The sequence below is a fragment of the Lissotriton vulgaris genome, chromosome 5, assembly GCF_964263255.1.
Source record: "Lissotriton vulgaris chromosome 5, aLisVul1.2, whole genome shotgun sequence".
In the NCBI taxonomy this organism is placed as follows: Eukaryota; Metazoa; Chordata; class Amphibia; order Caudata; family Salamandridae; genus Lissotriton; species Lissotriton vulgaris.
The window spans coordinates 851,633,241-851,660,447 of NC_141693.1; positions in this window are offsets into that span (position 1 = coordinate 851,633,241).

The following is a 27,207-nucleotide window of genomic DNA, read 5'->3' on the forward strand; positions in this document are numbered from 1 at the left end:
GAGTAGAAGTGGTGGAGTCCTGTGCGTCACCAACTCTGTGGCCCTAACATCCAAGCCTTTCAATCATTGTCTCAAATATTCGTGCCCTCTGTTTTCTCTTGTTTGCGTGCCCCCTGCCCTACCTCTTGTGTTGCCTCTGTTGCCTGTACGGTCCATCAGGATGCTCCATGGCAGCAACTCTCCTCTGACTTCGGTTCAGTTTATACTGCAACCTTACTTCTAACTTACCTGGGGCCAGTCCTTTTACCTCATGCTAAAGACCTCTACCCCTTCTGATTTATTGTCAGATTTGTTTATTGAAATTCACTACAGAATGAAAGAATGGGCAGGATCTGCCTGGTGATCCGATCTACAGACAAAGAAAAAAACACACAAACACCACTGCAGAAAAGGCTATATGTAATGCATTGGATAAAAGTAAGAGTCAAGAAAAAGAACAGGGGAAGTAATCAATAGGCAAGCAATTGTAGTAACCACTACATGGATATACCATATCATAGCCTAGTATAATAAAAATTTAGAAAATCTCTGAACTCCAGCCACCTCAGGAGGCAGCAACACAACCAACTAAGAGAAATGGATAGTTCCCTGCACCCAAGTCCTTACCATCAGGCTCTAGGGATGGGTTTTTTTTGGAATATGTGAAGTGAGGATGGGGTAAGATGTGCCGTTGGTGGTGGTGGGGCCATGTCCTCCGATCTGAGCCAGTTTTCGGTCTGGCAAGGTAGCAATGCTGCGCAATGAAGGGCTCCCAAATCTCTATAAAATAAGTCAGTCTATCGTTTAGCTTATAAATTAGCTTCTCAAATGATGCAACCTCATGCATCTCCTTCTCCCAGGATTTAAATGGCAGGACTGTGCAGTGTGCCATAGACATAAAATACTAATGCTTCCCATCACCATTGCAGTAGAGAGCCACTGGGAGAGTGGATAAAAAGGCTAGGGAGCTCAATTGTTTTGTGCAGGAGTGGTATACGTGCTGTAAATCCTGTGGCATAAGTGATGCCAGTTGCACATGGGTCCATACCTTTGGCCAAAAACTCTACACTTTTGGGCATTCCCACTTGATATGTACTATACCTCAGTGCAGTGCATCACATCACCAGCAGGTAGATTTAGGGACATATTTACACGCCCCTATCACCACAAGAACGTCACTTTTATTGTCGTTTCTGTGGCGATAGGGGCTTTGCTTCGAAGGGACACTTTCCTGCACATAGACAATCATTCCCTCAATGCAGGCACTCTTGCACTATGGTGCAAGGGGGCATGCATTGGTGCTAGGCAGCTGAGTTCAGCACCAGTGCTAGGGAAAATGCAGGCATACACTGTATTGTTGTAAATACGGTGCTGTCTGCATTTTTGGATTGGTGGATGCGGTGTTAGCTATTTTGACTTAACGCCGCGCCCGCCATCTTTTGTAAATATGCCCCCTTGGTTTTGTACTGTCTTTCCAGTAACCAATGTCACTGGCAGAAGATGTTGCAATAGTTATACTTCAACTGAGACTCCATCAGCCCTTTTTGTAATCACCCAAAAGGAGGTACCACTCCTCGTCACGGAATTGTATCTGTAGCCTTTCAGGTCACCAGTGTTCCAAGGCAAGTGAAGTTGGTACGGAGTAAAGGGTGTTGACAATGGTGGCATACAGGCCAGCTACTGTCCCCTTGAAGTTTTTCCATATGAAGTGTTCATAAACGGTGGGTGAGCTTGGGAGCTGTGTGGAAGAGGTGACCAGACAGTCCTTGAGCGTGTATATCAACTGCTGTTAATGCCACACTTTAGTGGAAGGGAGTCAATTATCCTGCTTAAGATCATCAAACGTTTTCCGGCAGCCCTGTAAGAACATGTCATCTAAGTATCTTATCTATCAGTGTTTACATTTGAACCTGCTAATTTCCTTCCCCCAGTATGACTGGCAGCATTGAACCATACTGGCACTTTTATGTGTATTCGATTGTGTATTTTCAACAGTGTGTGGACTCTGTGCCAGGCATAGGCCGAGGCAGCTATAATTGGGTTGGTGGAATCCTTTCTGTAAATTAGAGTTCCAAGTCCTCGTTAACTTTCAAGAAGTAGCATTTTATTTGGACTCATAAGGGCGTGGACCAATGCATTTGTAGCATATAAATAGAACAATCCAATTGGTGTGCTAGTGAATAAGTATCAAAGTGGGGCAAGCGAAATCCTCTTCTCGACGTGGTAGCATATAGTTGAGATCGAGCCAATCTAGGTTTGTAACCATCCAATACAAAATGTAATGTTTCCTTCTCCATACCCTCCATAATGGATTTTAGGCATGTGAGGTGTAACATGCCAAATAGATAGTTAAACTGTAGTACTGCTATAATTTTCATAACTAAGGGCCAGATGTAGGTAGCCAAATACCGGTCGGTAACAGCCGAAAATACAGAATTTCGGCCGTTACCGACCGGTATTTGGATATTGAGATGTAGGGGACCAAAAAAGACCGATTCAGAAAATACGAGTCGGTAATTTACCGAATCAGAATTTACCGAATCGGAATTTACCGAATTGGAATATTCCGAATCGGTATTAACCGATTTGGTATTTACCGAATTCTTATTTACCGAATCGGTAAATAAGAAATGGAAAAAAATGAGTTTTGAGATGCAGCAAACTTCTAAAATACCGAATTTCATGAAATTCGGTATTTAAGAGTCGGTATTTACCATGGATTGAAAGCAGGTGGTAACCAGGTGCAGGCTATAAAAAAGGACCCAAAATGCAACATTGTGACCAGAATGGTGGCATTCTACGTGATAGCAAGGCGGCTAAGGCTACAGGCAGCAGGAGAGAGGGTCTAGATGAGGGAGGAGCAAGTCTACAGGCAGAGGATTACGCTGTTCCAACTAACTGAGCCAGAGATATTACAGAGATACAGATTACACCCCCAAAGCATCTTGGACTTGAACAGGGACCTGCACCCACTATTGGAGCACCCAACCCCAAGGGCGCATGCCATCCCACCCCATGTGCAGGTGCTCTGTAGCCTACACCTGCTTGCATCTGGGAGTTACCAGGGGATCATTGCTGTGGCAGGTGGGGTGTCTCAGAGCTGCCTGTCCCATTTCTTCAGGAAGTTCCTAGAGCCATGATGCAAAGGATACCTCATTACATCTGCTTCCCTGACACCCATGCGGAACTGCCGAAGACCAAGGCTGATTTTTATCAAATTGCACATTTCCCACACGTCATTGGCTGTATTGATGGCACCCACATCCCTATATGCCCACCTGCTGCCACAGAGTACATTTACAGAAACAGGAAGTCAACCCACTCCATCAATGTACAAGTAATCTGTGATGCCAACAACATAATCACAGACATTGTGACCAAGTTCCAAGGAACTACCCACGACTCCTATATCTTTCAGAACAGTGGGATCTACACACGCCTGACAGCAGGGGAATTTGGCGAAGGATACCTGCTAGGTAAAACACTGTAACACACTCTGATAGATATAGCAGGTGTATGTATATGTGTGCATGTGAGTAATGGTTTTCTCATTTACATATAGGGGACAGTGCATATGCCGTCTGCTCATTCATCCTGACACCTTACCTCAATCCTTCAACCCGCAGCCAGAGACGATACAACGTGGCACACAAATCCACCAGGAACGTTGTGGAGTGCACCTTTGGCCTGTTAAAAAGCAGGTTCCGCTGCCTCCACAAAAGTGGAGTGGCACGGCAGTACTCACCAATAATCTGCTGTAAGATGATTGCAACTTGTGCAATGTTACACAACCTTGCTACAAAGAGGGGCACAGAGGTGGATTTGAGCGACTTTGAGGACCACGATGATAAACATGCACTGCCTGAACCAATCACAGCAGGAGTTGCGCCCCCAACCGATGGCAGACAGAGACGGGCAGAGATCACACATAACTTTTTTTGAGTAAGTAAATACACACAGACAGGTGGAGTATGCACCCAACGTAGTTTAATATTTGGCACTACGCAGGTACTCAAAAGCACAAATGTGCAACAAAAATGTCATCCATTCAATAATGATAGTCCTGTCTGACTTCCCCATTTAGGTTCATGGAGAGTGGGCTGTATGAGTCATCTCTGGGTATGCCTACCAGTGCCAGATGAAAGTGGCTGGCTGTCCTCACTGGGTGTTTGGGGTGTTGGGTCACCATGACGCCTGCTGCTCCTCCGTGTCTCAACTACAGGTGGGCTTGTCATGCTGCTCCTACTGGTGCTTTCCTCACTTTACGGTACATCCAGAGCAGCAGTTTGTGCTGTCTGTGCATTAGGCAGCACCTCTACAGCACTGGTCACCCTTGCAAGGCCCCTAGACACATCATTGCTGCTGTGCGTTAATCCCTCTTGCATGTTGATGCATCGTTTGCATAGAAGGGAAGTGGCTGTGGCCAGGCGGTTCATAGCCTTAGTTTGTTGCTGCGCATGTTGTCTGTCCTTGCGCCTTGCTAACCTGTCCTGGTCCAGTTTACTGCACAGGAGCTGCACTGATTTTGTCATGTCCCGCACACCTGTGGCCATCTCACGCATCCCTGCAGCCATCTCCCTCATACCTAATGCCATGTCTTTATTCTCATCTACCAGTGCACTGATGCCCTTCCCTATGTTTTCTATATGTGTGGATGGCCTTCTCATGCATTCTTTGGATCTTAACCATGCTACCCTCCAGCCCACGGAAGACACTGGGACCCTCCACATTTTGTGCAGCACTGCTATCTCTGGGCCTGTGGCGTCTGATACACAGCACTGAATCGGCCCTTCTTTCTGTGACAGATAAGATCAAAATGTCACAGGATAGAGGCGGTTCCATGATCCTGGTGCTGTTGGACCTGTCCGCAGCCTTTGATACCGTGTCCCATAACATCCTTCTCAGCCGTTTGCAGGGAGTAGGAATTGGAGGCTTAGCGTTATCATGGTTGGGGAGCTTCCTCTCCGGGAGATCACAATCTATCAGCTTGGGTTCCTTTCGTTCCATCTCAAGGGTGCTCACGAAGGGGGTGCCACAGGGCTCATGCCTTAGCCCTACATTGTTTAATGTATATGTGGCCCCCCTTGCTGAGATTGTGCGGAAATATGGGTTCATACCGGTTTCCTACGCTGATGACACCCAGCTCCTCTACCCTTTCAGCTCCCTTGGCCCCAAAGTCAAGGAGAACTTTGCTGAGGGTATGAGGGCAGTGTCACATTGGATGGCTGTGAATTGCCTCCAATGTAACGTGGGAAAAACAGAGGTCATGCTCTTTGGCAAGGCGAGTCTCCTCTGGTCCCCAGACTGGTGGCCAATAGATCTGGGCCCAGTACCCACATCCAAACCTCATGTTAAGAATCTAGGGGTGAAGTTGGACCAAAAGTTGACCTTAAAGGAACACACCAATTACATCGCAGGGTTGTGTTTCCATACCATCGGCCTTCTCAGACGTGTCTTCCCGTATCTTCCTGCCACCTATAGGAAGACACTTGTACAGGCCTTGGTCACCAGCCGCCTGGACTACTGCAACGGCCTGCTGACATTAGCAAATGCAGATGCAGTAGGTCGTTTGCAGGTAGTCCAGAACACAGCAGCGAGATTGGTCATGAGTGTACCGGCCAGGACTCCCTCTAGGCCCTTGTTGGAAAAATTACATTGGCTCCCCATACGGCAGCGCATCAACTTTAAGATATGCTGTACGGTCTACAAGTGCCTATATGGAGCAAGTCCTAAATACCTGTCACAATCCCTTGAGCTGTACCAGCCTAGCAGGTCTCTCCGCTCAAGCAATCAAGCCCTTCTAAAACCCCCTGCTACAAAGAAATCCAGACAAGGAGACCGTGCTTTCTCCTCGGTTGGACCTGCCTTATGGAACAAGCTCCCCACTGATGTAAGAATGACCACCAACCACCTGTCTTTTAGAAAGACATTAAAGACCCTTCTTTATCAAGAAGCATTTCTGTCCTCTTAACCTCTTGTGTCACACTACCTGATAATCCTATGGCTGGCAAAGCGCGGAGATACCCTTACGGGATTGATTCCAGCGCTATATAAGGAATTAAAATAAAAATAAAATAAATACCTATACGGCCAACCTCGGCACTGGACTGCTGTGTGGCAGTGCTTCCTTCTCCAGCCAAGGTTTGAGTGCCTTCACCCTCCATTTCACCTGCTGAAGTCCCCATTTATACCAGTGGAGCAACTGCATGCCTCCTGCTATTTTAAGGTGCAGGTGTTGTTTGCTTAAAGGTCAAAGAATGTGCATAGGGAGCTACCCTTTCAGGCAAGAAAAGGATTGGGTCAACAATCTTATAAAAACAGAGTTCCTTCTCCTGAGTTCAGTAAATCACAAATGGTGTTAAGATCCCAAAAGGGGACGTTTACATCAACGGGAGGGATTATAACGTTGTACCGGTTACCAAATTTACAACTGAGTAGGTTTAGGGCCCAAAAGTACCATGAAAAACATGAAACAATACTTTTTTATAAAAACATTTTTCATTCATTTATTTGAGAAGATTAAAAATGTTGATAATAACATGTTTTTGCAATTAAAACCATATACACAAATGTTTATCATGAGATTCAACAATTAAAAAGCATACAATATTCTTTAAAAATTGCTATGCTAGCAATATTTAACACAAACATAACAACATCATGTTTACTAGTCAATGTATTGTTATAGGAACGAAATTGTCGACACGTCATTTCGGTGCCTCTTTATATCCTGCACCTTCTTCAAGGACTCGTTCACAGCTTAATTTTATCTGCAAAAACATATCATAATACATATCTTTGGGCCCATGTTTTTTTACAGCACTTACACTTAGATTTCTATAACATTTTAACTTCTGTCCTGATATTTGGTAACCCCGAACACTTTGCAATCCCGGATCTTTTTCCTCCTGGTAGTATGTTACTACATTCCCACGTCTTATTGGTACTGAAGGCGAGATTATAACTGGCTTTATAGTTCATCGCTGATATACAGTGTCTTAGTTCTATTTCCTCGACACGACTGGGCTTTTGAAAAGGTTAACAAAAGGGACCAACAGGTTTTTGATTCATTCTTTACTATTGCGTCCCACCCATTGGTTTCTTTAACTTACCCAGGTAGGATCTTCCCTGGTTCTGTTTTATAGGTCTCTATGAGCACGTTTACATCCGCTCATATTTCTTTCATCCTTTTATTCTAAAAAGGAAATACACCTTATTTTAGGTTACTCTATTTATTAGGCATTTACTCTAATTTTGATGTACATTCATGCATATCTTTACCTTGTCTGTAAATTTTGTTGAAACTTCACTCGGGTTTGGAAGAAAATGGACCAACTTCAGTCCTATTAAGATGATACATATTTGTTGTAAGAGTGGTTTCCTTATTTACCATTTATATTTGTTTTTTATTTATTATTTTATAGGGTTATCTGAAGTCTCATTTTGCCTCCACCCCTATCGAGTACAGGTAGACCAATTGGCATGTTGACCATAGTCACATATTGATAGCAACATTGTATTCAGACAATGTTGTTTTGGATTATTTCTAAGCTTGTAATCACTACCCTACATCCATATTCATTTCAAAATAAGAATTTGAGAATGCTTACCAGTCCTATTTTCTTGTTCTTTTAGATGGTTGGAGGGACGCCTCTGGGAGCTACCTTAAGCTATTCCATTCAACGCTTTATCTGAAGAACAATTATAAATATATTGATCTTAATTTACTTACTGGAAATCTGAGTATTTGTCCTAGAGATCTTACCTTTATGGTTAAAAGGAGTTGCTTTGTATTTAATTCATTCCTTGTATATTTTTCATCATCAAATCAAGGAATCACTTTCTTGGAGCTTTTTTAGAATTAGCTGTTCAATCTAAAGAAAGGAATAGGGTTTGTATTTACTACTCTTGGCTGCATGGTATATACCTTCTGTCTATCAAGGTATAGATTTTGGTAAAAAATACCCTGTCTTGCTTACTTGTTGGTGGTAGCTGCACTGCACGGCGTCCTCCTCCTTCCCGAGTTGTTTGCAAGTGGTTTGCTCTCTGCCTTTGCCTGGTATAAGTACTATCCTTAATTGATTAATTGCTCACACCCGTGTTTGTATTGTTATCAATTGGTGTGTTCACAGTGGTTGATGTACGCGAACAGATCGCCATTTTGTAGTGTGTTCTGTACTCACAATACTGTGTTATAGACTCACCCTAACCCCATCAAATGGGCTTATAAATTCACATATTTCTATTCTATTTTGATATTTCTATTATACTCGGGTTCTTTTGTGTAACCGCGATGGTTTGTGCAATCTCTGTTCTCGATACTATTTATTTTTAATAATTTTTAATAATAGCTATTAAAGTATGACAGCATCAATTTTCATTGAAGTAAGTTGTCGGCATTCAGAACGTTTGATTATTTTCGGGAATATGAATGTAATGTTCTTTTCTCGGTGTCGGTCGGTACCGGCCGGGCTGTCTACACGCCCGCAATTTTGGAACGGGGGAAAAAACAAATTAAGCTCAATCATAGTGTAGAAACAGAATCTTATTTATTATTTCATTGCGTCACGTTTTCCCGTTATTTTTATTTCATCTTACTTGTTCGGTATTCCTGAGTTTAAACCAGCCCTCGATCTTTTTTTGCCCGATCATTTGTTGCTTATTAGCCGCCATCTTGGAATGGGGGAATAACAAATTCGGGTATAAAAAAACATATCTTCCATTGGCAATCAGAGGAGAAGCTTCCACGCTGACAAGAGACGATGAAGTTCCTGTATGCAGAAACTTCAGCACACAGTGGTCTGACATTCGTTGCGCGATGCCGACTTGAAACCAAGATAGGGTCCTTCGTTCTCTCCCAACAGGAAATGGGGCTGGCTCTTTCCTAGAGGATTTTTGGCTTTACACCTACATACATGCTTTACACCTAGGTACATTTAGATTTGGTTTGCATTGTAGGAGTAAGCTCGATTACTGCCATGTATCGATATGCCTGCATATATTTGCTGTTTTTGCACCATGGTAGAATTCTACCTTATATTTACTCTGTCTTTGCTTGTAATCTTATATATCTGTTTCTGTCTAATGATTGTCGCAGCAAACATGTTTAAACTAGAATGATGCTGGTTCAATAAATGCCTATTGAAAACGTCCCCAGAGTTTTTTCTGTGTATCTCTCTAAGACTAAGTGAGCACGTTTGAATGAGCAAAAAAGTGCTGTACTGTTTCCACGATCCCTAAAGGATCAAGGGTTGTTATGTTGGATAGTTGTCAGAAATTATTCGCTCCTTGGTAAGGTTAGGGGGCTTATGGTGACACTGTGAGATAGCTGGTCTAAAGGCTAACATATCCTTCTGGGGTGTCTTGAATCAGTCTGGACACCAATCCCTTAGTTTATGGAATCTAAACGTGCAGGTCCTATACATTATTAGGAATTACACAACAATATCCTCAATAGATTAATATACCTTAACTTCCTCAGCCAGGGTCAAAATACCTCTGATTTGGTCAATTTTCCCAATTGAAATCTGCAGTGGTTCCAGGGCTAATAGGGGCAGGAAAGGTGAAAAAGGATAACCTTGTCTGGTACCCTGCTGTATATGACACAAGGTGAACTGTGTCCCTTGCAAGTAACCTATGGTATAGGGTGATGAAACATTCTGTTGACCATGGTAAGGAAATGCTAACTAATACCTATGCGTTTTACTATCAGAAACAGATAGTCCCATTCCATCCCATTGAACAGTTTATCAGCCTCCAGGGATACTCAGACCTTGTCTTCCGTGTCTACTCAGGCTTGCAAAATGATGTGGGATAGCGTAGGTATATGGTTGATGGAGAACCAGCTGGTACAAAGACCACTTGCATTGGGTGAATCGGCCAGTGGATAACACGGTTCAGGAGGGTGGCGAACACCTTAGCCAGGATTTTAAGGTCCACAATAATTATTTTGGTTGGTGCTTAGCTAGAGCAGTCCTGCGGGTCCTTACTTGGCTTAGGGAGGACTGAGATATGGGTTCTGGTCAATTCGACAGAGTGGTGGCCGTTTTCTAGTGCTTCTCAAAATACCGATAATAACAGCAGGCCAATTAGGAGGTTCTGTTTATTTTGTAGACTTGTATGGGAAACTCATCATCCTCTGAGGCCTTATTGGTGGCCATGTTATTGATGTCGTATTCAGAGATGGCTCCTTCCAATAAAGCAGCCTTTTCAATGTTTAATCAACTAATAAGTTATGCACATACACTCCAAAAAAGCCACCTGTGCACCTTCCAAAGGGTGAGTGTCTGATATACAGAAGGATTATGTGAGGATTCATAGTATGACTGAAATTTAAAGGTAACTGCCATCAGGTATTTTAATCAAATTCCCTGGTAGATTTTCAGACAGCTGGAATAGACCAAAAAGCATTTCAGTCAGTCAGTAGATCTTTATTTCGGCACAACTGCCATAAAAGAGCAATGCATATATTACTTTACATTTCATTATAATAAAACATTACAATAAATAAAACATTAGTTTAAAATACAAAAAAGACTACGACAATTAAGGAGCTGGATGGAACGAAACATTACATTCATAGGTCAGAGTAGGGAGCATCTTAACAATTCCAAGCAGATTAATTGTATTACATTACAAATAGTGCCCCAATTTTTTCCTTGTATAGAATATGGAAAGTAGGAATCTACTAACACTAAATGTTATTTGTTGAGAGGTATTAGTTGTTAGGATTCTCACCGCCTGTGCACTGGAGCTCAGGCCTAAGAGAAGGCAAATGGGTTTAATCCATCTCTTTCTGGCCTGTTTATAACAAGGACAAAAAAGGAGGATATGTTGCTCGTTTTCGATCTGGTTGTAAGTACACATAGAGCAATTCTCATCCATTATCAGAGTTCCTGCAGCACGATTTCTAGCCCAACGGGCCAAGGTGGTTTTTATTTGTAAGTTCCCATATCTAAATTTTAGAAATAAAGTTTTTGCTAATGGGGGCTCTATTTCATCCATAAAAGTCTCATACATAGGTTCATTCTTAAAGTTTAGGAACCTTGAGACCAAGGTCCCACTAGTACTATTACTTGTAGTCCTATTTAGTATGAAACTCCAAAATGCCCTTTTTAATATTAATTTGGGGTTTACGGGTAGATGTTCGGGGTTCTCCCAAAAATGTTTCAGCCCTATATTACTTAACCAAATCTTGATGTGCCTTAGCCATGGGATGTCACCCTGATTATCAAGTCTAATAACTTCTTTTAATCCATCTCTATAATCTTGAAGTTCAGGGACATGCCATAGTCTGACCCACAGCATCAATGGTCGAATCAAGACTTGGTGATCAGTTCTTTTGAAGTTTAGATCAAGTTCCAGGGGGACTAAAGGAGTGCCTCTCGGGACCCTTGCTAAACTTCGCATAAAGTTGTTATCTAGGAGACTGAACGTTTCCTTTGAACCGGGACCCCATATTTCTGCCCCATAAAGGACCGCTGATTGAACCTTGGCTTTAAAAAGTTCCATCACGGGAGAAGCTGCTTTACTTGTACTTAAAGTTTGCTCCCTAAGAATAGGTTTAACATTCTGGACAAAAGTTAATTTACTTTTATCCAATTGTGTTTTCCAAGTAAAGTTGGAGTCCAATGTCACCCCCAAATAAGAAAAATGAGGGACGGATTCTAGCTTTTCACCGTTTAGTATAAGGTTGCCTCTGTCAGGTTTTATGGGATTCAGGGCCATATATTTGGTCTTCTTCACATTGATTTCAAGCCCCTTCTGACTGCAGTATTCATTAAAAGTATCTATAATTATCTGCAGACCATTTTTCGTTTGAGAAATCAAAATGGTATCATCAGCAAATAGTAGCGATGTCACCTTTTCACCATTTAGTTTCGGGGAGTCATTTTTACATTTCTCCAAAAATTGGGGAATATCGTTTACAAACAGGGAAAAGAGCGTGGGGGCCAGGACGCAACCCTGGCGAACTCCGCGCTCGATGGGTATCTTCTGGGTTAATTCACCATTTGGACCCCATCTAATTCTAGCAAAATTCCCTGCGTGTAACTCCCTTATCTGAGTGACAAGGTTATTTGGCATACCTGCTGAACTCAAAGTTTTCCATAGTAGATTGCGAGGCACCAAATCAAATGCTGCCCTTAAATCGATAAAGGCAACATATAAATGGCACCTTTTAATCACCACGTACTTCCAATAGAGACAGCAGAATCTAAAAATCTGATCTATTGTGCTGATGTTAGATCTAAATCCTGCTTGGAACTTGGTCAGTATTGCATTTTCATCTAGCCAATTATTCACGCGTAAAAGAATATGGCGTGAATAAATTTTTTGTAGAATATCCATTAAACTTATTGGCCGATAATTGCAAGGATCCATCCTATCTCCCTTTTTAAAAATTAAAACAATTTCCGCTCCCTTCCAGCTCTCTGGAAATTCTAAAGTGCATGAGAATGCATTACATAAAAAATTAATATATGGTACCCATACAGCTAAATCATGCTTGTATAGGTCCCCAGGAATTTTATCCAAGCCTGGTGCTTTTCCTGATTTGATCTGGGTTATTGCCAGTTCTGTTTCACCTAGAGTAAAGGAGAGTTGGTCTGCCGAAGATTCATAATTTGTTGCATGCATATCCAAACATGGGTCATCATACTTTTTGTATAAATTTGTAAAATGGGTAACCCAAGTTTGTTCATCTAGGAACACATCCTTGGCCACCCTGCCCACCTTATTTCCGTTTGCCACTAGCCTCCAAAAGGTAACGTTGTCACGTGCCCTAGCTGCTTGCAGCAAATTGGCCCATCTGTCTTCCTCCCATGCCATCTTTGCGGCCCTTTGTACATATTTGTAATTGTTCCTCGCTTGTTTTACATCAAAAGGAGATTTAGCCTTAATTGCAATCAATAATTCCCTCTTTGATTCTCTACAGGATCTGTCGTACCAAGGTTTACTATGGGACAGATTCTGGGTCTTCTGTTGGGTTTTTTTGGGCATCTTGGTAACCAGTAATTTTAATTCTTTAAAAAAATTTTGGTGTAATGGCAGGAATGCAGTTGTTGTTGCATCTTCGCCCATTGACGCCAAATAAGGGCCAAACGTCCCAGCCAGAAGTGAATAAATTTCACTGAGGATATCATTACGGTCCAATATGAGTGGCCATTTCAGAGATCTTCTATTATTACTAATATGGATCTCAGAATTGGAATTCACCCCTTCCTCAGTTATGCTTTGTTCGACCGTATTATTAAAGAGTGAAGCCTCTAATGTTAAAATTAAGGGGAAATGATCGCTTTCGAATCGCTCCAGTACTTCAAAGTCCAGGAGATTTGGCCAGAGAGGGATAGAGACAATGACAAAATCTAAGTTGCTTTTGTAAGTATTTCTAGAGAATGTTGGTTTCTTAGAGCTGTCAGATGGTAACCTTCCGTTGCAAGCCCTAAGAGAGTGTTCCGTACATAGACTCAACAATTGGAGACCCAAGGTTGAGCATTTAACTGATTTGACATTCTCTAAAGTTGGGATTTTGTTTGCTTGATCTTCTTCGATGAAGATTTCGCTAAGACCCTCAACTGGCTCGAAATTACAATTTAGATCTCCTGCCAAGATGACAAAATCATGGCTGTGATCCAGATTGCTCAGAAAGCAGTCTAATTTTGCAACAATTGGTGATTCTCCAGATAAAGGTAAGGGCCTGTTGTAAATGTTTACAAGGAACAAATTTTTCCCGTTGGATAGAATGACTTTTAGCACCAATATGTCTACAGAGTCCGTGGGCACCACCTCAATCTTTACCTTTAGATTTATTTTCACCCATATCAAAAGTCCCCCTGATGCCCTTCCACTTCTAGAGGGAATCGCTTCAATCCCATAAGTCTTATAACCCACCCTATGAGGCACCTCGACTGCCCAAGTTTCCTGAAGGAAGCAGAAATCAAAAGATTCTATAAAATTTGACCACTCAGGATCCCTCAGATTTTTTACAACACCAGCTATATTCCAACAGATCGTCTTTATCGACACAGTGAGATTTGATTGCCTTTCAGCAGCAGCCCCAGAGATCTCATCAAGATTGGGGAAAGGCACCGCTGGGGGCAACCAGGGCACTACATCAACAGTTAAGGTACTCCCCGAACTGGTCATGGCTAATACCTGTTCTGCCATAACATTTATATCTTCAGAACCATTCGTATCAAGGAGTACAGTTTTGCCCAAACAGGGAAGCACATTAATATCAGATACATCAAGCTTAACTGTAGTGCCCACATCACCCACGAACATTTTCTTTGATCCCTCATCCCCCCCGAACAGATGGCATCAATCACAATCTTCTAGACCGCTAAAGATGTCAAACCTGTTGAAAGTTTCTAGGGGGGTGAAGGGTTGTAGGTGATCCATACTTCCATTCTGGGGATTATGAATTTTGGGCATTACATAGTTCCATACCCTAGGATCTAAAGTTTCCACCGGGTGTGGTGCTTGGTACGTGTTATTTATGTTCTGAAGTGATGAAGAGTGCAAAACATGATGGATACTAGCAGCGTCCTGGACGCTTGGATAATTATTTTGCTGTAAATGCTGTATACGCTGTGGAGGGCAGTGCTGAGGTGGGTGATATTGAGATGAAAACACCAAAGATCTAGGATAAAAATAGGTAAGTGGTTTGGGAATTATTGTATTATTAGAGGCACCCAACTGCCAGTTCAAAATGTACTGGACTGCATTCGGGTCTCGAAAATTCACAACCACTATATCTCCTTCGATATCTTTGGGTTTGCCCCCTAGCCATTCTAGACGTCGAACATGGGCGATATCCCCATTGATGTGGTTTGCAATAGGCCTTTAAATGCTCAGCCAATGCATAATTTTGTTTTTTAATTGGGCAAAACCCTCCCGCTTGTTTGGACCAAGCACAGGCACCCCTGTTAAAATTACCACATAGGGTACAGCCTCTGGGGGAAGTTCGGGTAAGGGAGTCCTTCTAGGTTTACCCCAGGTATGTCTAGTTTCTCCCACCTCCCTCACTGGTTTTCTCAGAAGTGTTTTATTACTAGTGTTGTCAATAGTCTTATTTATGACACTTATAGCTGGTTGATCAACAATTTTAGTTTGAGAGGGCTTGGGAGGAGAATGATGATGGACCAGTGCTGTTACTGTTTTCCCCATGGGTTTTACGGAAGGTGCAGTCGTGGATGGAATTGTAGTACTGTTTGGGGTGTGTGTAGACACATGAGCAGGGGTCGATGTTGGTTTTGTAGTGATATTCTGATGTTTTTTGCCTACATTGTTCCGACCAGGATCGATTACAACATCCTTACATCCTAATACATGTTCAATCTTACACAGCCTACTTTCTACTTCCATCAGCCTCTCAATGATACTTGCAGAGTATGATTTAATCAAACTCTCTATATCTAATAGGGTCACAGAACCTTTGTTTACTATTGATACATTCGCAACATCATTAGTGTCCATACTATGCTCTTGGACTAGATGTGGGTTAGGCTGGGATAATGATAAAGGCGGTATAGTGCTCCCTTCTGATTCAACATTAGAATTATGTGATACCTTTGGGGCAGTGATTGCCTTTTTACCAAAGTCTCTACAACTCAACTTTGGTTGCAACAGGTCCCTCCTTCTTCGCTGTTTCTTAATAGGCGGAGGGCCATAGCGTTTCTCCTGGGGAATTTGTTTTGCAGCCCTGCTACGTGATGTAGTTACCAATAGCAAGTTATCCTCTTTTGGCGTACATTCACTAATGTCTTTAGAAGATGCAGTTGGCCTGGTCAATTCTAATGAAGTTGACACATTAGGTGTGAGCACAGCTACTTTTAGTTCCAAGGGGTCAGAGTCTAATAGATTAATCAATTCACCAGATGTTGTTTCGGTGACAATGTCAATCAACCCTATGACGGGGGATGTTGGCAAGAGAATAGACCCATTCTTCATATTTTCAATCGAGCGGCGACGATCCGCTCGCTTCTCTGCCACAGTACTTTCCCTAGCAACGTCGGTTGTGGACTTTGAGAAGTACTTGTCTAAAGTGCCATTCAACAGTACTCCCGCTTTATCAGACATGGGCTGTTCTGGTATAACTAGAGACATTTACGGGCGGATGGTGGTGCACGCAACCAAAATAGATCAATGTTGTTAGCAAACAGTACCTGAGGGCAAAGAGCAATGCGCCCGGTCCGGTTTTCCTCGGTTCTCGGAGGGTCTCAGAGGGTCCGCCCTTAGTCCGGGCTTCGTCCCGGGATATGTCCCGCACACGCGTCCCGCTAACGCGTGAGTGCGCCAAATCCTAAACGTTCTCTGAAAAGGGGGGCGGAGATACGGGAAGAGGCGGCAGGTGTGCTCGCTGGGTCACGCACAGCCTGCCGGACCTCGCAGTCCCGCTCTCCTTGGCAGCAGCTCTCCCACTCGCAGATTTCCAAGTCCAGTAGGGCTCCAAAACGGGCAGCAGCAACACAGGAACACAACCTCCTTAGCGAAGGCAGGGAGTCACAGAGCCCTACCCGTGCCCAGGGAACCACTCACAGCGGCGGCGGCACAGTATAGGGCGGGACGCAGAGCGGAAGAGACCATAGGACCGGAGGTCGGTAGCCGCGGGAGGGAAACAGGAGGTGACGCGTTAGTGACGAACGTACCGTCCGGCCGGCTCTCCGGTGGCAAAGCGCGCCACAGACGCTTCTGCGTGGCTAAGCTAGAGTCAAGTCAGATTTAGCCTGTTGTGGTGACCAGCCTAGTTACCTGCACTGTTCACATTTGCACGAGGGGAAGGTGTCTCTCAGATGGTCTCACATACGGGTGCAGGCTGTTTCACACCGGTAGGCTCACTGGGCCCGGGACGTAGGTTTTCTCACACAACAGTCAGTCACTCAGTAAAAGGCCAGGATCTCAGCCCTCGCGTCGTTGAAGCCCGCCCACTGACGAATGGCGGGACGTGCAGCAGCTCTCTCCGGGGTCCCACAACCAAAAAGCATTTGCTCGACATAGTTATAAAGGTAGTAACCTACCCGCTTTTTAACCCAGTTGTGGAGGTGGAAGATGAATTCTTAGCTTCGTTCACATATATTTCACTGAGGTCGATTTTGACATTCACTAATGGCATTTGAGTTTTCAAATTTGCCTTAGGGCATGAGTGGGCTTTAAGTTCATTTGAGTTTAAAAAGCTTTATTGAGGGTCATACATTGTAAACTATATCAAAATTAATTGACTTCACATAAAATAGAGATATCTTACAGTTGCAAGTCTTTGTTCTACAGACAAATGCAAAGAATACAATTGCCTAACTTAGAAAAAATATATACCTCTGGAGCAAGAAGAAAAATAATTTTGCTTTGTAAAGCATTTTGTAGTTTCTTTTAAGTAGGAAGGGAAAAGGGGTGAATCTTTCCATAGTGAATGTGAGTCTAATAAAGAAACAGAAAAGAGAAAAGTGAAAGAAAATGTATTGGTAAAGAACAAGAAGTATATAGCGAGTGATATAGAGAGATCAAATAAAGTGGTAAATAATAGTGAGTAAAAAGTTCATGGAGGTTTGGAAACTTCAAAGTGTCCAATTTTAATGGTATCAGGGATTGGATAAATAGGAAGTCAAAGGCAACCATAGCACATCTCATTTAATGGCTACCTGTAGTGAGGGTGAGTGTGCAGTGTCCAGTTGTGATCGTGACAAATCAAGGTCCGGAAAGGCGATATTGTTAGTGTTCAGCCAATTAGAGGTAATGACCTGAAAGGCCGCCACCAAGAGAAGATCCAAAAACAGAGCCTTGGCCCTATCCACAGACCAAATATCTGAACACCACCAATAAAGATATGGACAATGTCATAAGAAATTGAAATAGAACATATTTTGATAAGTTTATGCCATTCCTACTTCCAAAATGAAGAGATTTTGGGACAATAAAAAACAAGTGCATAAAATCACTGTTAGAGGGATTACAGGTCCAGCAGTTACTATTATTCGAAATGTTCATTTTGAATAAAGAAATAGTCGTTAAAAACAGCCTATTGTAGAAGAAAAAGACAGCTTGAGTAAAGCTGGCCGAGCGGGATGTATGATATATTTTGTGCCATAAATTGTTTCATAATGGAATGGAGAAAGTGAACTGTAGGTCCTACCACATAAATATTCAGTTTTGGTTTTAGCCCTATTAGTCTGAAGTAAAATACTGCTTGTATAAATGAGAGACTTTGACTTCAGTGGAAATGTCGGGGAATGTACATATGTAAACAAACTACCTAGGCAATTAACATTACTTGTCTATTTAATAATAGATGAGCGAACAACAAATTCCAAGGGGGGAAGCTACAGTCTTTATTATCAATACATAAAACAAAATATAAAAGTTAAAAACAAGTAAATCATTCAAAGGCTAAAAAATTCATTTGGCGAACAATACACAATTTATCAGTTATCAAACACAATAAACAAAAATAAATGTGGCACAAAAGGTGAGAGTATCTGTTTGAGGGCAAATGCAGAATGACATTGAGCATAGCACAGAAAATTGACGACCCCTGTTTGTTTTTGGTTTTTTGAGTTTGGATAGGGAAGTTCAGGCTGGTCACTTATTCCATAATACTCTGAACAGTAAACAATCAATGGATTTGAAGAATATCTGCGGTAGCTGTAGAGGAAGCATAGACACAAAAAAGTTAATAAAATGCAAAAACATCATTTTAATAATTTCTAATGTACCCCACCTTGAGAGATATAATGGGCACTATAGGGCTGATAGAGTGGAAATCTTATGTTTTAGGACTTCCATATTAGCCTTAATAGTATCCCTGATAAAGGGGGAATAAATGCCTAGACATTTGATCTTAGAGGAATTCCACAGAAAAGCAGTGCCTTTGAACATATCTTTGAAGCATAATTTGTTAAGAGGCACTACTTCAGATGTATCTCTGTTTAATTCATATCCGGAGACAGATTAATAGTAAGATAACAGTTAGAGAAATTCAGGGGCTGATTACACGTATTTTTGTGGTTGGTGGAGGGGTGGCATTACGGTCACACTGGGGTGCAGTTTAAAGGCTCATAGTGAGCCGTAAACTGCATCGCCGCGGGACAACCAGTGCATGTTTCTGCACAGGAAGGAAAGCGCCATGCATTCCTTCCCTGCTGGATCTCGGGTGAAAATCTCAGGGGTGCACAACATGTGCCCCCCTGCATGCACCCCCATGCACAGGGCAAAAGGGGGCCCTGTAGGATTCCGGTTCTTTCCTCTCTGCCAGCAGTTTCATGGAGGAAAAACCTCCATGAGACTGCTGGCGGTGAGGAAAGTCGTAATATGCTTGGCGGTGCCTCAGTGCACCACCAAGCATAATGCGGCCTCAAGACTGCTATGCCATCGCCAAGGATCTCTGATCCCTGGCAGTCGGGTGGTGCAATGATGGTCCAATTACCCTAGTTGTAATAGGGCAGTCAGACTGCTGGTGCAGTGGTGGCTGGACCACCACCGTGAATTTGGCGGTTAATTGACTCATAATCAGGCCCTATGTCATTAGTACAAAGTGCCAAAATCTTAGCAAAAAAGATGCAGTCAGTATTGATAAAATAGATTAATCTGTTACTTTAACAGTCAGCCAAATCTTTGTCCATTTTAGGAATTAAATATGTCATTGCCTCTGAAAAGAGACAGTCATATTATCAGAGGAAAGAAGGTTTAAAAATAATAAAGAAATCTTGAGTATTAGAGATTTAGAACATTTGGAATAGAATTTGACAATTTAACCGTCAGGGTTTATGGCCTTGTCTTTTGGGAATTTGAAGATGGCTGTATGAATCTCAGCTCGGGAGTTATCTACTTCCAACTGAGAGAAGTCAACATATGGAATTTGTATTTTAGGAATTGTGCGTAAAAAATTACCTAGGGAACTGTGGATGGATGATGAGTCTCCCGAGTATAAATTGGAGTAAAATTCGGCAAAACAAGTCATAATCTCTTTATCTTTAAATAATTTGTCACCATTGGCATCATAAATGAATTCTGTTTTGAACTTCAGGTTCTTTACTTTTTGATAATTTCCTAACCAGCCTTGTTGGACCCTCCGTATTACTTGCCATTGATTTTTAAAAGACCACTGCTGGCATTATTTACCGATGTTTTATTAAATCTAAGTTTGGCTTGAATGAGTTGTTCCAGTACATCTTTATGGGAACAGAAATAATATCCCTGTTCCAGTTTTTTAATTTGTTGCAGGAGGTGAGGCTGAGGTTCTTGTAACAATGCAAAATGACAAGAGAATTTAGAGTGATGATTGAGTGCTCTTTGTCATTTGATAGGGCTCTGAAGGCCTTTGCCATTCCAAGAGTCATTTCTAAATATATTCATGAGAACATTAGTAGAAATTATGTGATGCAATAACCTCTGCAATTATAGAAAAAATATTACGGAAGAACTGTACACCAACAAATCTATCAAAACGTAACAAGGGAAGAATGCTCAATTGAATAAATGGGAGGAAAACAAAACAGGAGGAGAACAATGTGATAGGGTCCAAAGAAGAATCAACATAAATGAAATAGAAGGGTATGGTGAAGAGTCGGGAAGACCTATACTGTAAGAAGGAAATTCAAGAGCTAGAAAAAAATGAAACTGGTGCAAGGAGGAGCACGATAGAGGATGAACCAGCCAGAACACCTGGTCCCAGTTGCATTAAATTAGAAAAAGAATGGCCGAAGATTATGGCTGAACAATACTAAAAGAGAAAGAAATTATGGACATGGATAGAATATAACAATATGAAACTTATATAGACATGAGAAAAGAAGACTTACCCATTCATAGAGGGAGGAATGGGATGAACATTCAGAGGTGAGGGAACTAGACATAAGCTGAAAATTGTCCTTAATCATGGACACCAATAGGAAAAGACAAGGGACCTGAGGGTGAGAGGAGGAGAAAACATTAATGAGTTAGAAGAAGCATTAATATAATACTATTTGTCAAGAGAAAAACTGAAATCGTAAACATAGTAAATTATGCAATAAAGGACTTTCAAGTGCCTCTAATGCCCATAGTGTCTCTTTTATGGAGATGAATGAATTCTTTAAGTTGGGCTGGAGACTCGAAGGAAGTAGTTTTATCCTTGTAGGTGACTTTGAAGATACAAGGATGGATACTGCCAAATGTTGCATTCATAGTGTGCAGCGAGGAGCGCAAATCCAGAAACTCCTTAAAATGAGCAGCTGTGATTTGGGAAGCAGCTTGCAAGAGGAAGAAGTCAAAGTTTAGAGAGACATCATGGGTAGGTTCAGATTTCACTCATACAAAACCATAGAAATTCAGCAGTTCTAGTTACCTGAGCGAACTATAACTTGCGTCCCCGCAATGCACTGCTTATGATCTCATATTACATCACTCATGACATGGTCAGTGACATCACTGATGAAATCTCGAATGACAACACTGATGACATCATCTAGTGTTATAGAATATTTCAATTTTTTAAAACATTCCTGGATTTTTATTAGAATTGCATTAGTTATAAAGTATGTCTTTTTTATTGTATTGGTGTATTTTTGTGGACCTCCGTTGGAGTTCCGTAACAAATAAACTAATTGAATTACATCATATAGTGAGTGTAAGTATTTTTTAAGAGTATGTGATTGTTAAACATTTATACTAACTTACTACAAAAGTTAAAGTAGTATACTAGGTGCACTACTACTGAGTGATACTACTTCTAACATATATCATGTGAGTGACTGTGTGACTGCATGCATTCTTGTGTGGACTGGTGTGTGAGTGGCTGAATGGGTCTATAAGTGGGTCTTTGAGTACCTGTGTGGGTGATTGAGTTGCTGTGTGAGTTGATGAATTGGTAAGTCAGTGGTGCACACATACACACTCTATGTCAGGTTCAAAAATACCCAAGAGAACTCAGGAAACTCCAATCTAAACTGATTGTTTTCATCCTCTAGATCCACACTTAAGCACTTTTGAATCTTTATTGTATCTGACCTCTGTGTGTCATCCAAATCAGGTTCGCCCCTAGACCCATATCCTGCATCTATTGCAAAGATCATGGAGGATACAATTGTTCCAACCTCATGCTAAAAAAAGCTATCTTAACTTCTATTTTGAAAAAAATCCTCTGCAGATCCTCCCCACTTTTCTAATTTTAGACAGACCTACCTTCTTCCTCTTTCGGTCAAAATAATTGTAAAAACAGTCAATAAACAATTATCTGACTATCTGACTATATGGAACATAATGACTTCCCCGACTCTTTACAATCTGGTTTGCTCATAGCAACTAGTCAGCGCTGACGTGAATACTTTTAGGCTAAGGGGATCAACTGTCCTGGTCCTCCTCTACCTGCTGGCAGAGTTCCACAATGGCTCACAGAACATTATATTTTCTAGGCTAACTGACATTGGCACCGGCAAGAAAGCTTTAGATTGGTTTCAGTCATTCCTTACTGAAGAACCCATATTGTTTTCCTTCTTCCATTCTTTTCTGCTCCTTTCTCTATTGACTGTGGTGTTCTGCAGGGCTTCTGCTTAAGCCCTACACTCTTGAATATTAATATGTCCCCTATAGCTGACCTGGAAAGATCATTTGGTGTTGATCTAGCTAGACATAACCCGAGTTATAGTGTCACTCTTTGAGAATATTGAAAGCATGAAAGTTAACTATGACAACTGCATGGTGGCAGTGTCTCTTTGGATGAAACAGAGCTCACTCAAGTGGAACGAGGATAAACTACAAATTGGGGTCTTTGGAAAGCTTTTGTTGACCAGGTCCTCTGAATAGTGGCCAGTTGAGCATGAAACCCACCCCCTACTATTTCAGCAAAACATCTGGGCATAATCATAGAGTCCTGTTTGTCCGTTTCCCAAAAATCAATATTGTTGCAGCAACCTGTTCAGCCATTCTTAAATCTCACTCTCTACAAAATGTTCCCTTTACTGCACATGTCTTCCAGGAAGATTGTAGTACCGGTGCGTATGGCTTCAAGAGTTGATTACAATAACTCACTTTATAAAGACATCCCATCTTTCATTATCATCTGTCTTTAAGTAGTGCAAAATCCTGCAGGCAGACTCATTCTGGGTATTCCTAAACATTCTTCTATTAAAGAGTCTCCAAAACAATTACTCTCAGTTAACGCATGGATTACTTGAATTTGTCACTCTGTATACACACTGCTTGAACTCCCCTGTCTGATCAGTGTGCTTTTCGCTTCATTTTTTCACGTGCAAACTCCCCTGATGAAGGGCTTTGTTTGCCCGAAATGCATTGGGTCTATGAAAATATGATTCACTAAAGTTTTCATGTTGTTAAGATATGAATGAGATGAATTCTGGAATTGATGAGTAATCATCCATGAGGATTGAATACATTCATATTGATAACTGATTAACGTTCCTACTCCTGGTTCATTATGGATCACTCCATTTTTGGACATTTGGCTGTGCATACAGGGGACGCTACCCCTGGGGTGGCACTTGTTTAATTTACTTGTTACGCTCTTGTAACATTGAGTGATACCCTGATTGCACACATTAGTTTGCTTTATTTTTATAAGGAATTTTGTAAATTTGGGTTATCCTGGAGTGCATGCACCATCATCCTTTATATGCAGTCACCTTTTTTGCCATTCTTATATCTCTCTCACTATAAAATGTTCCCTTTACTTATTATTTCTTAGAGGAGGAGTGTAGTTCCTGTCCTTATGGCTTTGAGAGTTGATTATGATAACTCACTTTGTAAAGACACCCCGTATTTCATTATCAACTGTCTTCAAGTAGTGCAAAATCCTGCAGCCAGACTCATTCTGGGTATTCCTAAACATTCTTCTACTAAAGAATCTTCAAAACGATTACACTGGTTTCCTTTTCTCAAAATATTTATTCAAAGGCTTGTGCAGGATCTGCCAGGCAGGTGATACTAATGATTCCTAAAATCTCATGCTGAGAGAAGGATCCTTTTCCTATTGTGAGTCCAAGTTGTGGGGCTCTTTGCCAGTTTCCCTGAGAACCATAACATGTTCAGAAAGAAGGTCAAGACCTGGTCCTTCCTGCAAGATTGCTAACTCACTCCCCTTCGGAAGGCTGCTTTTATGATGCCCAAACGGCTTGCAGTAGCTGTGCACTCTTTTTCACATCTGGATAACATTCTATATGAGAGGCATAGAAAACTACACTAGAGACCAGTACCAATTTGAAGTATATAAGTAAAACCAACATCCAGAGACCTGTTTTCTTCCTCTTCTGACACACACTGTTTGAAAGCCAAATTACTTTTACATCATGATATGCCGAATATTTCACCCATGAGTAAAAGGGACTTCATTGAGGAGGAGGAAGAAAGTGAAGTCAACGTTGCAGTACCCCCTATTTTGTGAACTGCATGGTCTGCCTCCACACACCATCATTAGAATGGTGAAGCTGGCCATGCGGCAAAATTTCACTGAATTGGTGAATACTGGGGTAACCAAGAAACCAAGAAACAGTGCACAACAAGAGAAGACGGTGAAGGATTGACTTGTCGGATGGATCCTGCAGCTGTTTGTCATTCCAGCAAACTTGGAACATGCCTGTAACTTACTTCTTGTCAGGAATGCTTCATGAAAACGGTAGCCTACAGTCCACCGTGGAGTTGGGGCCACCTCACACCAAAACTGGCATGCAGTGTTACTGAAGTAATCACTAGGCAGACAATAAGGTAGATAGACATGTACTTTAATGACCGTTAGCCTCAGCAGCTCCCAGGAAACCGACAAGTCATCACAGATGATGAATATTCAAACATCAACATTCTAGTGCTATGGGAATAGGGGATGACATAGTGGGAGCATGTGGGAAGAGGGAAGCAATACAAGAGAGGAGAGGACGATTACTACAGTTACCTATTCACAAATGATCTTGTTAATTGGTAACATGCATCAGATTGCCCTACCCACAAATGATGGAAGAGGCACTATAGAAAGACTGCAATACTCACATTTTGATGAACTCACGCAAAAATACGAAAAGTCTTTGCAGCCACTTGGAACCTCCATGCCTAAAAAGAGGACAGCACCCATACTGCCAGCGCTGGTTTTAATGCTGATGGCTCATGGTGTGGCAATCTATTTTGGCACCACCCCTCCCACTGCCCCATGCCCTCTCCCTCTGATTCCCTCACTACCACCCGGCAAAAGTGTCCTTCATCTCTGCATAGCCCCTGTCAAGCAAACATTTAATTTGCTTTAATGTGCTGGTAAAGGCTGGCTTTTCCAATCCACTGCTCTATACTCATAAAGTACAGATCTGTTCTTTGCAGCAGGCATATTAACCTTCTCCACTACTACTTGGCAAGTCAACCCTGCTTCTGAACAAAACTCCAATCTCTCTCTAGCAGGAACATTAATCACAAGAGTTATTTTGATATTTGTATTGCTGCCTGAAAGTGATGCATAAGGAACTCTGCAGCAGGTGCTTTTAAATCGTAAGTTATTGCTAAACACATTGCCCCCCTGAAGTAAGTGTCCCCCTCCAGGTCAGCGCCCAGTGCAGCCGGTCCTGCATACTGTATTGCAATATCATTTCCTATGTGGGTTGTGCTGCGGTCTTCAGGGGCAGTTTTGGGAGCGAGTGGAGAGCAAGAGAAGCAGTGCACGAGGTATTTATGTTTTTGTGAATAAGCAGCAATAAGGATGGAAGCTCATTTTCTTGGGTTAGGTGAGAACGATTTCTGATTATTGCAGGGTGCATTATAGGCAATAATGAATTAATTGGCGGTTCGAAATTCTGAAGTTTTTGGGTCTCATTCTTCAAAGTTATAATCTTGAATCACCAGCTAAAGAGCTAGATTCTTTAATAACGAATTTTGAAATGAAAATCAAGAATTCAAAGAATGAGAAACTTTTGTTAGAAATACATTATTTTATTTCGGCACTCCATCTAAATTGGCAGAGGGTGAAACTAACTTTGGAAATATTTGTTCTTTTTTCCGTTCGATAATTAACAAAGCCAGCTTCTCAAGAAACATTGAGAAAAACATCCTTGGACACAATTCAAAACGTATTTATTTGAAGAGAACTGAGACATGTGCATGAAAGATTATCATGATGGGAAGCCTGAATTATAAACCTATAAAAATATTTACAAAACTGGCTTTGGCCGGTGTGTGCAGGTACTCTCTAACCATGCTTTATTTTTATAGGTGTGCGACATTTTTGTAATTTGCTATCACCAAATGATGCTAAATTTCAGGATAATTAGGCGAAAGTATGTAAAGTTTAAAAACGTCAATTTGTACTATATGTTACTGCAAAATGTGCCTTTGCATGAAAACGCATTTCACACTAAAAACAGCGCCAACACAGACAATTGCTGTGATCAGCAGGCGTTCGTGCTCTATTTGTTAATGTTGTACCCACACTCCTTCACAATAATGTTGCTGTAAACAGCGGCATAGTTACTCAAAGTAGCCTAATGGCGTAATTTTTGGAATTTCATGTAACAAGTTTAACTCAAAATTCAAGAAACTATCCCAGTTACTTTCGCATAACTTAGAATTTGCCCAGGCCTACTATTTTTCAGACTTAAGCACTATGATAACAGTGACTGAATTAAGAATGCAAATTCACAGGTTTTCTGAACTTGAAGACTTCCTTCAGGTAAAGGTTTATTATTTGTAGTAACAGCTGTACTGTGAAGTAAGAGTTGCATCCGCAGACTGATCGTCTCTCAAGACATCTTGATCCAGATCTCCTTTCTTGCAAAAACCTCCCAAAAAGCCTGCTGGCCCATTTAGCCACACTGAAGCTCTGATGTATAATAGGTAGCAAAGTCAGTCAGTACTGTTGGAAGTTTGTGTTGGGAGGCACTGTTCCTGAGAACTTGGGGACATATTATCAAGCCTGGGCGATACTGTCCTTCACATTTAACATGAGCTTCGATTGGAATTCCATAGAGCATATTATCCAGCCCATTATCGCCACTTTATCGGCAGTTTCCGGCCACTAAAGCGGCGATAATTTTATCGCCCTGGCTTGATAATATGCCCCCAGGTTCCTGATACCCCTTTGGAGCAGCTTATCGTCTCCATTGTGTTGCCTCTTGAGCTGCCTGGCCTGAGAGTTCCAGAATCTGGCCAGGTAAATGCACACAGGAGAATTGACAGGGAAACAGCGCACCCCCTGCAATTACCAGCATGTCCACAAAAAGAATGTACGTCACTCACATTAAACATGGCGTGATCGAACTCTTATGCCACATA